General features: G+C 38.4%; 1 pseudogene; it reads left to right on the plus strand.

Moving 5' to 3' along the window:
• Positions 1-3,635: 3,635 nt before the first annotated feature.
• Positions 3,636-14,447, plus strand: part of LOC136122066 (ras-related protein Rab-28 pseudogene) — a 28,149-nt pseudogene continuing 17,337 nt past the window's right edge.

Raw genomic sequence — 14,447 nt, forward strand, 5'->3', positions numbered from 1 at the left:
ATGATATCTCCTGAGTTCCAAAGGGCAGATTCAAACAGTTGCTAATCAGGGAAGAGAGGGGATACAGAGACAAGGGAGGAGAAGCCAAGAAACAACAGCGCAGCCTTGGGGCAGGGTCCTGGTTCCACCTCAAGGGATACACATATCAATATTTTTTGAGCTCTTTATAGAACTAAACCCCCCCAATAAATGGAAGATATCAGCATTCTTCATTCCAGAGAAGACCACCTAAGGCCAGATTAAGAGGAGCCAGAGAAGCTCATCAAGAGGTTACCTGCAGCCAGATTAAAGAAGTACAGGCCCTGCGCACACCCTAATCTTATCAACAACCCTACCTTTGAACTACTGCTATAAAATTCCTCACCAAATCCTCCTGGTTTGGGACACACAGTTTTCAGGGCAGGAGCCTGCTGTGTCCCCCTTTGCCTGTCAAAGCAATAAAGCTATTCTTTTCTACTTCACCCAGAACTCTGTCTCTGAGATTCAATTCAGCACCAGTGTACAGAGGCCAGTTTTTGGCATCAACACCTAAGAAAATGCATCCCAACATGCATTTTGAGCTAAAACTGGAGAGCCCCACTTGGAACAAAAAGAACCTGCTACATCTAGCATGTAGGTGAAACCCCCATTGTGAAGAATCTTAAGAGAGTGTTACAACTTGAATGGGCTTATCTCCTATTATAAAATTTCTTTAAGGAGATACTGACTCAGATTTATTATAGAGCCAGATTCAGTACTGAGAACTTGGGAGGAAATCCAACCAGAGGCTGATAAACAGTTATCTCCCAAATTAAAAATGAACAAGAAGAAATCTGAGACCTAAGAAAGAGTGCTGGCCATAGCTATGGTTGGGTTACCATATGAATTAAAATGCACCAGGAAAAAAAGGGGAAATACTCCAGAATGAGGAGAAGGAGGACAGAAGATTTTCACTGTACTCTCCTCCCAACCTCTCAGAGTGTTAATAAGAAACGCAACCCACTGATCTGAAAAGCAACCCCTTCCAGATCAGTGAATGTGCTCCTACGTTGGCTCCACAGAAGAACACTTTTACAAAAGTCTGTTACTGTAAATGAAACTAGGACATTTGTTTACCCAACAAGGGTAAGGCAGAGAAAGGACTACATAGGATAGATAGAGAAGCACTTATTACCTTTAACCAAATCTGAGGGTGAACTGGGAATCTGGTCTAGGAGCAAAACAAGACAAACAGGAGAAGAGCAGAAGGGCGGTCAGGCACTTGCTGAATCACAAGGTAAAACGACTTTAAAACATTGTGGAGACAATGACTGTCTTTCTAGTGTGAGATCACAGACTCAAAGGTAATAAACTGAGTTTGGAAAAAAAAAAAAGGACAATAACTTGTTCAAAAACAACAGTCTCAAGCCTGCAGGATAGGTTCCCAGTCAAAGGCTTCAGTGCTTTCTGTCAAAGGCCCCAATGCTTTCAGTTGCCAGACACCATCAAAAGATCAAGGAGCAAGGAGAGGAAAATAAATGCTATGAGTAACTGGGAGCCTACATGCATAACAAAATAAAAATGTAAACACTGCATTTAATTTGACTTTTCTTGTCAGTGAGGCAATTGTTTCTTCTGGATAAAATACATCATGACCTTGAAGTTCTATGATATGTACAAATGATATTGAGAGTTGATGGCATTAAAACTCAGTAGTATTCAGAGATTTCAGAGCCTCAGCAATAAGTCTCCAAATATATCATGTTCATTTTCTGCCTCAGCACATTCACTTGTTTTCCTCTCTTTACTATATCCTCTCATCTGCCCCTCTCCAAAATCAACCTTCACTTTCTTCCACTTTCTCTTTGAAGCTGTTGTATTTTTTGCCTTTATTGATACCTCCTAATTTTTAAATTCTATCAGTTAGTACCATAGAGATTACCACCTGTCTTCTAATTGTTCCATGTGTGCTAACTGCAATTTCTCAAGTAGCTTATCAAGTCTTTGAGGAAAGGTATCATATCTTCCCCTACCCCCTTTTAATTCCCAGACCACCTGGAATAGCACTAAGGCACAAAGTAAGCTCTCCATTAAAAAATTGTTTTTAGAGGCTCCTAAATGATGCCTTAACCAACAATATTTTTTTAACCTTAAAATGGGATAGTAGAGTAGGATGAAAATAAAGCGTCACTAATCAAAAGAAGTATTATTAAGAGACTAGTTCAAAAAATTCAGTTCAATATTCAGAATTTTCCTGATTTGGTATGGGCAAACATTGAAAATATAATACAATTCCACCATTAAAGAGCTGTTCTTATGTGGAATTAAAGTATATAGTGGTTAAGATGAGAATTCTGAAGTCAGAATAACTTGGAGCCACCCCATCATTTAATAAGCTGGTGCTATTTGGTATAGTCACATAACTATACTGGAGCCAGGTTCCTCATTTGTAAAATGAGTGTAGTAATGGTACTCACCTAGAAATATGATGTCGGGGCTAAATGAGAAAATATATGTAAAAAATCTTAGCATAGTGTTTGGCACATAGTAAATGCTCAATACTTGTTAGCTAGTTGGTACCTTTATTCACCTACCAAACATCCCAATTATATCTGTGGGATACTTACAAATTCTAATCAACATCAGAGACACTGGCTCAGTATTAAAATTATAAGATTATTAGATAAAATTACACCTTCAGTTTGGTTTATGTTTGGAATAAAATGTAAAAAAAAAACATCTTAATATGGCTCTTCATTGTCAGGTAAAAGTCAGTATTTATTTAGCATTCACCGTGAGCATACAGAGGTGATGCAAATAAAGTTTTGGATACATATGATAAGTGAGACATCACACTAGGCACTGTATGGATAGAAAGAAAAAAATTAATAAGATATAATTTCTGAATTTATAAAAGGCAATAATCTTCAGAGACAGAGAAGCCAAGAAGAGTTGTATACTAATGCTTCCGTTTTCACTTAGTATCTTTCTTCAGATGACAAAGATATAAAGGAAAACATGGGACTTGCCCAATGAACTTCGGAAGACAACCAGGTGGGAAAGTCAAGCCATAAATTAAACAATTTTTAAAAGTATTTATTTCAGTACATAAAGAAGGGTTCAAATGAGTGATACAAAAAGTAAGTCAGTGGGAACAATCAAAGATTTAGAGGTAGTAGCAGTGATGTGCTGGTTTAAAACTGGTTCTGGTTGGGGAGGGGTACTATTTGCCAATCACTATTGTGTAAATATTCCCACCATGGCTGATTTCAGACCACTAATGAGATGTCACTGAACACAGAGTTGAGAAGAAATGAGAACACTTGATTCAGGCTCCAGCACACCAATGTCGGAATTTGAAAGGAACTTTGAAACACTGACTGAAATGAAAAAAATGTTAGAGAGTAGAAGTTCCAAGGGCAGAGGTATAGCTGGAATAAAGCCTCTGAAGTATTAAGGGAGATGGTGTGAGGTCAGTGTGATTAGAGTATAAATAGTGAGTTTGGAAAAGTGGATTTGGACGTTTGGCAATTTCAAGTAGAGTAGACTAAAGGGTCTAAACTTCATTCAGTAGCAAGTGAGGATTCACCAAAGATTCATGAAGAGACAGCTGACCTCATGATAGTAATTCTGTAAGAGGAGTGATTGGTCTGTTGTATTCTCTATCAGAAACGGGAATGACTGGAGACTTGGAGACCAGGTATAAGATGAGAGCAGCAGGACTACAGTGCAGCACTGAGAGTCAAGACGCAGAGAGAATTGGAAGCAACATTGTACGGGGGAAATCTGATGGCATCTGAAGACTCCTTTGATATGGAGGATAAAGAAGAGTGAAAAGGGAGCAATGACTAAAGCTTTCACTTCTGGGTTTAGAGTGGAATTATCATCTTGTTGAACAACTTAGAGAAACAATGGAGCAGAAGCTAGTGGATGGGGGCAGCCAATAACCTCAGCTTTAGACATACCCACTTTAGATCCCAGTAATGTTTACCCTATCCCCGCCGTTCAGAATTCCATGGGACACAGAGATCGAGGGCCCCCTTGCCCTGTCATTCTCAAAGCCCAAACCCAACACTGCAATTCTCTCCAATTAAATGACACATCAGAGACCTTAAATTCTTTTTCTTGTTGGAATCATCTAATTCCCTTCCTTCCCTGTTATCCTTTTTCATCTCCGCCCTCTCCATCCACTTACTCTCTTTCCATTCAATTCTGAGGATCTTTCTTTTATAGCAAATATTCTCATTTTAAATAAAAATTCTTATTTTTGTAATACATTCCTGTACTAAAAAAGTGTTATAGTGTTATACTTTGTATTTTGAATATCTCACTTTATATATACTGGTATATTTATTATTCCATCCATTCTCCCAAAAAATCCTATGGGATAAGTGAGGGTAGCTATAATTAACCTCGTTCTGTAAATAGAGAACCAAGGCATAAGAGATAATTAATATAATCAAGTAACTGATTCAGAGGCAATCACTGATTTAGAATTTCCTTCTCAATATCCTACCTGATAAATAAAATGTTGCTTCTAACCTTTCAATTTCCTGAAAAGAAAGATGCTAAACAAATTTTTTTTTGCTATGTATAGTAATTCTATCTCAAAACAATATAAGGTAAAACCTAAACTGGAATTAAGAATAAATGCCTCCTGATCAAAATTCCATTGCCTTTTTCCATTGACTTGTTTTCTAGGAGTATCTACAACAACCAGAGATGAAGACTACTAAACAAAATTCTAAAAGAAGATAATACTAATGCTTTTTGATCTTTTGTGGCATAATTTACTATTCAAAGAAGACAAATTAAAAACACTTAGTTTTCATTACCATCTCCAGCCTAGATGTAAAAACCTTACAATTTTTAGTATATCTCTATAAGCAATAGAATGTATTTAAATACAAATAATAGGATATAAAAATGGAAACTATGCAAGGCAGTTTCAGGTCCAAAAGGTGCTTACTCTGTATCTCAAAGTGCAGTCTCCTCACGTCTCAGATCCTTAGCAAAAGGCATGCAATCAAGCCTCCATTCTGAGCTGTATGCTTCTAACTTATTAATTCTAACAGACAAGATAAGGGGAAAGAAAACCTCTGAAGCATGTAAATGCCATTGTTTTAATGTATAAGTAGTTTTAACCCTGAAGGGTAGCTCACCAAGCATGGAGGAGCTCTTGAATGCTGAGTGATGTACTTCAGCTCTTCATTTTAAGTCCAACATAATTATTCTGTGTATGAGCAACTGTTCCTGAAAACACTGGTTTTAAAACTTAGGCCACTTGTTCTCAACATTGGGAGGCAAACCTTTGAGAAGCAATAGGGTTACAAGGTCTGAAGCAAGAGGGATATAAGTACATTAAATGCAGACTGAGTGAATAATATTCTGCATTTACAGAATGAGGTTAATTAGAGCTACCCTCACTTATATAATTTTTAGGATAATGGACAAAATAATAAATATCCCAACAAAATTAATAGTAAATTTCTAATTATGTATTTTACAATCAACAGGCCTAAAAATTGCAAGATCTATCTTTTTGGCATCTTCAAAATATTTTACTACTATACAAAGATTTTTTTAGACTAAAAAAAAGTCAATATCCATTTCTTAAATCTTAGAGTGAGGAGAGTATTGTACTTCTGGTAGGATTGTTATTATTTAATATCTTTTGATATTCTTATTTTATATATTATGGAAAGTAGTTTTTAATCAGCAAACATGAGACCCATGTAAGATAAATAAACATGTAAAATATAGAGGGGCAGGTTTATTATCAGGATCCCTCAAATTTGGCTGTTACTGTAAACTAGACTATGTGCTACCTGAAAAATGGGAATACAGCTACTTTACAGTTTCCTTATTCATAGAAGTATTTTTCAACATTTTTATTCTTTACATTAATAGTGAAGTCATATCTATAAAGTGCTTTGTACTCCTTGCAGAACGGAACTGTGTAAATGCAACGCATCACTATTATTATTCTGCAATAAATCCCAGCTAACATAATAGGTAATTAAGGGAGAGAGCTGGGGAGTAATTAAAAGTAATTGATATCTCACTGTCCTTGCAAGGTGCTGTTTTTGCTGTTCCTCAATACCTTCAAAGTAGTGTCAAGTACAAAAAACAAATAATTCTTACATGAAAGCAGAAATCTGTCAAGTCCCCTTTTTCCATCCAGGACATTCTGAGACACAGTATCACCAACCTCAGAGGGGTTCCCAGTAACTCACAAATCCTGTTGTTAACAAAAAACCAGTAAGAAGCTTCAAGTTGAATGTCCTCTAAGGTCTTTGTGCTTCTCCCATGAGGAGTGACCACTAAAGCATTGACTGGAAATAGTCTGAACACTTAACTGTTTTCTGATTTCTTGGGATGCAGGTATAAGTTGTTTAGTGCTTGAAAACACATATTTTTAAGGGGCTGAAAAGTTTGTAGGCACTGAGGTCTTCTCACAGAGATTTCTCCTGCCTCTTCACTTGAAGCTGAAGCCTCACTACCTGGTCTTTAAACTTTGAATAAGCCAAGATCATCCCCATTGTCATGAGTTTGTTCATTTTTCAACTAAGATTGGCCTGCCCATTTTTCTCTACTCAAATGTGCCCATCCTTCAAGGCTTACTTTCCCATGATTTCATTTCATTATCAGACAGAGTTCAGATATGTCTTCTTAGGATCATATTTAGAATTTCTTGCTCCAAAACCTTAGTGATTCCTAAGGACACCAGCCACACAATAGCAAACAGTACAGATATTTAGGAAATATTTTCTGACCAAGGTTATGGCATACTTCCAAAAGGAGGCTTGAAAACCTTTTGGGATTCTTTCATACTGTTAAGATGTTAAGTCTTGGGGAGGGGGAAGGGTAAGCTGTGACGAAGTGAGAGAGTGGCATAGACATATATACACTACCAAACGTAAAATAGATAGCTAGTGGGAAGCAGCCGCATAGCACAGGAAGATCAGATCGGTGCTTTGTGACCACCTAGAGGGGTGGGATAGGGAGGGTGGGAGGGAGGGAGACGCAAGAAGGAAGAGATATGGGAACATATGTATATGTATAACTGATTCACTGTGTTATAAAGCAGAAACTAACACACCACTGTAAAGCAATTATACTCCAATAAAGATGTTAAAAAAAAAAGATGTTAAGTCTTTAGCAATCCACATGAAATCACGCTGGAGTAAGGCATTATGTGGGGCAAAATTGACCAGTGCCAGTAACCTGTTATGCAGGAGAAGTCTTCTGGTTTGTTTTAGCCTTAGGTAAATTCAGGACCCTAATAAGCAGTACAAAATAGTATTTCTTCTGCCATGACACTAAACCTCCAGGCTGGCTTTAGAACTGTCTCCAGCTACTCTGTCAGCCTACATGTAATGCCTGCATATTAGGATATCAACACAGTTCTTTCTACAATAACCCTTTGGTTTTCTCCCTTCCCTGCAATAGCTCCTTGTGATAGCTACTCCTGAAGATATCATATCAACGAAGCCACCTCCTTCACTAAGACAGCTTCCTGCCCAAGATGCCTCCTGCTGCTGACTATGATGGCTGGCAGAGGCTGCCCTGTCTACAGAGGTGTTTAGACAAGTCAGAATCTTAGGGAGTAGATTTCTGTCCAAATTGAGCTTCTCAAATGGTGGTCAGCTAAGATGGATATAAAGAAAAAAGAAACTTACATTTACAGGACTTGCTATGCCAGGTATTAATGCTGACACATCCCTTTTTCAATTAGTCCTCACAGTTATCTTGTTGAAGACATAGAGACTTGGAAAAGTTAAGTAATTTTACAAAGATCACATCCAGAATTGCAATCAGGTCTGTGTCACTGCAAAGCCCCTCTTTGCACTGAGCACATCTGCATGGTCTGCCGTCCAAGAGTCACCAAGTCCACTGAGTGTGCAGTTGGGTAGGCTCTGAATATTTGCTCTCTGAACTGTTTTTTTCTGTTGGTTGAGTGTAGGGATTTTGGATTTATATGGTGATTATAATCAGACACCTTTTAGAAACTGCAGGTGTATGAATCTGCCCTTCAGGGAACCTGAGACAAAAAGGATGGAATTTCCTCCCAAATATGAATAGAAAGAATAAAAGATAAGGAAGCCATATACTGTGCTCCAGTCTTTAAAGAACACTTCTAGGTCTGTAATTTTATATCAATGGCTGCTATAGATACAAAGGTCTCTGCCACTGTGAGACAGTCCCCTTGCTCAGTAACAGCACCCCTTAAATTGAAGCACCATGAGAGACTCAGCAAATGCATGTCATCAATCAGGGATTGGCTTGCTATTTTCTATGAACTTGACATATCCCTGTTTCCCCATATGCCTTGCCTCTTCCTGCTGCACACTGCCTTCCCACTCTCCCTCCTCCTCTTCATTTATCACCTTCTGTTCCCTCCCCTGCTTCTTCTGTTTTCAATTTAGTGATGTTAAGTGTTTTAAGTGTGAAATAATATGCATAATACTGGGGCTCTTCAGGAGAACAAAAGAAATATATATACCATCACTTTGTGCGTGTGTGTGTGTGTGTGTGTGTGTGTGCGCGCACGCGTGCATGTGACTATGGTGTATGACCCAAAATAATAATATTCACAATAATTTAGTAGAAGGCCTGAAATAAATGTGGGATAGGTGAGTTAAGGTGTTAATAAAAACATGAAGTATTTCTCAGGGCACTCTAACTGTCCTTCTTTGGACCTTGATATCCACTGCTATCCATGTATCACCACGAAAGCACTGGCAAATGTAAGAAGCTCTGATAATTATTTTGCAGAGTAATGTAAAGGTCTGTATGGCTCTGAATGCTTTGAATATATCAGCATGGCAACGTAGCATCTACTTGGTAGATGTAGAAAGGATGTAGATAAATAAGAGCATTATACATTTTCCATGTTAAAGAAACTCAAAGCACGGTACAGATGACAACCAAATTTATAGACAGAGATCTCAAGCTAAGTAGTGTCATTTGTACAAGTAGTTTTTAAAAACTGGTGATCTCTGAGACAGTATTCATAGCACAGTGATACCTGGATTAACACAAATCTCCCTGAATCAAAGGTTCAAGTATGGACATGCTTGGGATAACTGTTGTGGTCCTTAGCACAAGGTCAATAGAAGTAACAAATGAGGCAAATAAGACAGTGATGATTTTTTCAAGCAGATCAGTATGGATCTGGGTGACACAAAGGCACATTCTTGGGTGCTAAAGAAGGGCCCAGTCACCAAGGAGTTAGGGAGCTGGGGGAAGGTGGGTGCTGCTGGGTTTGATCTTGTTTTGCTTCTGTAGGGAGCAAAATTTGCCACTTCAAAATGTGTATATGTGGTATGAGGATCATTTGGGACTAGGTATTTTTGAGAAACGGAAGATCCAGAAAATTGTTCTTTTTACCTGCCCTTTAACTGCCTAAAAGAATTTATACAGGGAGGCTGTACCAGGAAGAGAGCTATTACCAAAATTAATTTCTTTTTACATCTGAAAGACTTCTCTACATGGTATGGCAAACATTTGTTTAGCAAACCTTTGCTCTTCCCATCTCCCCTTGAGTGAAGTGTCTTCCTCTCATTTGAAGCCCCAGCTCCCCATGTCCTTCTCCTTAGCTCAGAATAGCATAGAGGTGTCAATTGCTTGACTGGTTTTGGGTCTCACATTCTTATGGGGGCCACGAATGTATGTAATTAATTTTTATCCTGCTAATCTGTCTTATGTTAATTTGATTATTAGAACAGCCAAAGAGGGGACTTCCCTGGTGTCCAGGGATAAAGAATCCTCCTTTCAATGCAAGGGATATGGGTTTGAGCCCTGGTCAGGGAACTAAGATCCCACATGCCGCGGGTCAACTAAGCCCACGCAGCACAACTACTGAGCTCGCACCCCTGGAGCCCATGTGCCACAACTAGAGAGAGAAAACCTACACTCCACAACTAGAGAGAAACTCGTGCACCGCAACAAAGAGCCCACACCACAACAAGAGATCCCACATGCCACAACTAAGACCCAACACAGCCAAAAAAAAAGATAAAGAAAATAGAACAGCCAAAGAAACTAGAAGGGTAGGGGGAAATTATTCCTCCTCTACACTTCCAAGAGAAACTGGACCGTCTAACATCTAAGGATTGGGAATACATAAGCAGAAAAGGAGAAATGCACAAGGACAAAAATTCCTTCCCAAGATAAGTACAGGAAGGGATCTATCTGCTGAAAATTTCCCAGTTCTTCCTATATTACCTAGGAGCAGGACTAGTAGTAGAGAGGTATTTAGCAAGAAATGACTGAAAGTCAATGTGGCAAATGCTGTACTGCAGGTGTATAGAAAACTGTTACGGTGGTAAAAGAGAGAATCCGTTCTTTGAGAAGAGAGGATTTTAGTGAAGGTTCCAGAAAAGAGATTATGTTAGAGTAGATGATAAATCATCAGTTGAAGTTTGGGCAGAATGACAGGGTAGAAACTTCAGATGGTGAAAAAAGCATATGCAAAGACAAGCAGGGTATTTAGGAATGATAAGGAAGTCAGCAATGAGTAGGACAGGGTGTATTATGGGGACAGCTTAGGATACAGTTTTGAAATGTATGATAGGGTTAAATACTGAAGTATTTTGTAAGCCAATCTATAGAGTTTGGACTTGGAACTAATGTTAAGCAGAAGTGTGACATGTTGAAATTTTTATTTTAAAAGGTAAGTTGGAAAACAATATAAATCATGATGGTGAGCTTTTGGATAACCAATGAAACTACTGAATAAATACTGAGGAGTCATTCAAGAGACCATAATAATCTAACTTGTATTGGAAGTATAGAAAGAAAAAAATTGATTGAAGAGAAAGTGAGGAGGTGGAGATCCTGGGTGGACAGATTAGATATAGAGTGTCAGGGAGAGAGAAGAGACAAGTAGGACATTAAGATTTCTCTGCTTGAAGGACAACGTAGATAATGATGCTTTTGACCAAGGCAGAAAATACAGCTCAAATGTCAATTGTTTCAATAGCCTTCCATGTGATAGCAACAGATCCTCAGCTTCCTCCTCAAAGTTTTTTCTTGTTTTTTTGTTTTTTTTGTTTTTTTAATGTTCCCAAAGCCAGTAAGTCAGCTAGAGTCATCACAAACCACCACCCATGTTCTTTCTCTCTTGCTTGGGCTCCCACTCAGCCACATCTACTACCTGCAAAGTAACTTGGAACAACTTCCTCATCTGCCACGAGAAAGTGCCTTGTCAATGACCATATCAAAGATACTCTGTCTGAATTACTCTAAGGTTTCCATGTTTACAATCTACAGAATGGCACTGAGTTCCATGCCAAGTCAGAACATTGGGCAAAAGTGGGCTCACCCACTAGAATTTCTCCTCCATTAGAATGTATGCTCTATCAGTGAAGAGATTTTTATGTTTCATTTACTGTAGTATCTTCTGTATCTATAATAGTGCCTGGCACATAACAGGTGCTCAATATTTTTTAATTAAATTTTTATTTTAAGATAATTTTCGCCTCACATGCAGTTGTAAGAAATAATACAGAGAGATCCTGTGTACCCTTTAGCAATCTCCCCTAATGGTAACATCTTGAAAAACTATAGTGCAATATCACAACCAGTACATGGACATTAAAGCAATCACAACACAGAACATTTCCATCACCACCAAGATCCCCCATGCTGCCCTTTCATAGCATACCCACTTCCCTCCAAAGGGAAGTTGCTCCAAATATTGCTATCAAACAAGACCTATGGAAACAACTGTAAAAGACTGGAGATAATCTAGAAGAATTCTATTCTCAGGTTGCTTCACAATTAATTTAACTTTTACTCCACTTTAAAGAAACTTAAATGTGACAAATTGAGGCTGTGATTTAAAGGGAAAAAAGACAAAAAGAAATTCTAATCAGTGCAAATAATTAGATACTGGTCCTAAATCAAAAGACTGACAAATCATTTTTGTGTACAGTATATTTATTTAGGTTAAAATAGAAAGCAAGGCGTTTATACTTTTTCAAGATTTTTATTCTGTATTTTAGAAAACTTTTTGATTAAGCCACTACAGGTCCCAACCATCTTGAACAAAATGTCTTCTACCTAGGTCCAGCACTCTGGTTATGTCTTTCACTCTCAAAATGGGGCTCAAATTCAGTCTAAGGGAACTGGAGGGGGACAAATGCCCTCTACCCTGTTTCATTTTCCTTCTATTCAGTCTTTCCTCTCATCCCAAGTTTTTTTTTCTCCTCTTCCAATTACAAATAAAAACCTCCATGAATATGACTTAAAATATTGATATGAAATGTTGAGGGGGAGGGAGAAGAAAGGTCACCACCTTTAAGCAGCAGCAAGCCACAAATGCTATCTAATTTAAAAAGAAAGAAATTAAAGCAAAAGGAAGTTTAAGGGAACAGGCAATCAGAAAATGGGTTAGAGATTGATGATGCTATGTTCCAAGGCTCATGTCTGTCCTCCACAGTTACAAACTTGGTCATGGGACTCTCCTGCTCAGTTCCCCACTGCCTAAAGACAATGTTAAAGTTGTTCACGTGGCTTACTGAGCTCTTCCATTTTCCGATCCGTGGACATTTCTCCAGTCTTTTATCTGCTGTTCCCTGCCATGTACCTCCCTCTCCAGAAACACCAGCTGACACTTTCCTATACCCGCTCTAAGCTGCGTCTACATTCAGAGTTCTGCTGGTGCCGTTCCCTACCCTGACTGCCTCCTCACACTCACCTTTGTCCCCTCACTTGCTGATTACAGCCTGCTTACTCTTTTAATTCTTACTCACTTCACACATTACTTCTTCCACAAAGCTTTCCTGGAAGCCTTTCTTGTCACCAGTTAACTTGAGTCCATTAATCAGTATTCCTTTTCTCCAAGCCACAGAAACCCAACTCAAAGAGCTTAGAATAAAAACAATCTATGTCACTCAAAAACGAATTATAGGAAGAGCATCCCATGGGAAGAGATGTCCATTTTACTGTGAAAAATCTGCATTGTTACACTTAGTACATGGTATTATAATCAGTTTATGCGTCTATCTTCCTCAGTCTATTTGCCTGAAGTTATTCATCTTACGATTTCCCAATGTCAAAAACAATGCTCAGTGCAGTAGAAGTTAAACATATCCTTTTTTGTGTAAACTATTTTACACTGTGGTTGGCAATTCAGGAAAGTGGATGTCTAGAGAGAATATTCTATATATAGGAGATCTTGTTTATAAAGAACTTGGTGAATAGAGTTTTAGAACAAAAGAAAAATTGATGAAGATGGTCTTTAAGGATATATAATGATTCTAGGCTTACATTTGAAACTTGGGGGAAAACAGAGATGCCTTTCTATTGAGAGAAGAGGGAAGAAGGTAAAGTCAGTGATGATGCAAGTGAGATAGGAAGTCAGGAGATGAGTTGAGAGAGCTCGTACCTGCTAGTCTGTCTTTTCTCTCCAAAATAATAATCAATGTGTTTAGTTCATCTGCTTAGGAGGGAGAGGACAGTAATATCTGGAACTGAGGTAGGAGAATTGAAGAAAGTGGCAACTAGCTGAGAAAAATGGGAAGAGTTTCTTTCAAGGGACAAGGAGAAGTGAAGTTGAGGGATTATTTAACACCTGCTTTCCCACAGGCCCCATCCCTCACAATACAGCCAAAACAACACAGCCAGGAAATTCCATGGATGTTGATGCATCATTTTACCCACTGAGTTGACCCTTCCTAGAAAGAAATTCCTTCTATTTAACTCTATATTCATACCTATAATTTCACCTGTCTTTATCTCTTTTCCCTCTCCTATAAATATGCTCAAGTCTTACTCATCCTAAAAAAGAGATGTGTTACTTACAGTCCATTTACTCCCTCATCCATTGCTCTCTGGCTTTGGCTCCACTGCTACTGAAATAGCTTTTGCAAAGCTTTTAGGTCATTATCACCCAGTTACAAAGAACTATAGCCTTTTTTCCCCCTCACTCTTCCTTCTTTATGACATTTCTGAAAGCTTTTGAGCCCACTGACAATCCCCTGCTTTTGAAACATTCTCATCCTGTGGCTTTGGACATAGCAATCAGAAAACATACTAAACGAGGAGACTGTAGTGGTATAATGCAAAGATTGTGGCCTGAATCCAGGCTATGCAGTTTCCTCACTGAGTGGTGTTAGAGAAGTTATTGGCCTTTCCACACCTCAGTTTATGTAGCTGCAAAGAGATATAATACCCACTTAATAGTATTGCCTTCATAACTCAATCCTTTAACATCTGAGAAATACTGAACACATAATGCCAGGTATGATCTTGGGTGCTTGGAATCCATTAGTGGGGGGGAAAAAAATGGACAAAAATCCCCACATCACTGAACTGGTAAAGGGATAGGGACAATAAACTATAAATATAATAAATAAGTACATGGCGTAGTATGTTAGAGGGTCACAATGATACAGAAAAATATAAACCAGGGAAGGGGACTAGAAGAGTCACAGTAGTAGAACGGTTTGCAAGTTTAAATAGGGAGAGTAGGGTCGATC

Source organism: Phocoena phocoena, chromosome 4 (assembly GCF_963924675.1).
Source record: "Phocoena phocoena chromosome 4, mPhoPho1.1, whole genome shotgun sequence".
Lineage (NCBI taxonomy): Eukaryota > Metazoa > Chordata > Mammalia > Artiodactyla > Phocoenidae > Phocoena > Phocoena phocoena.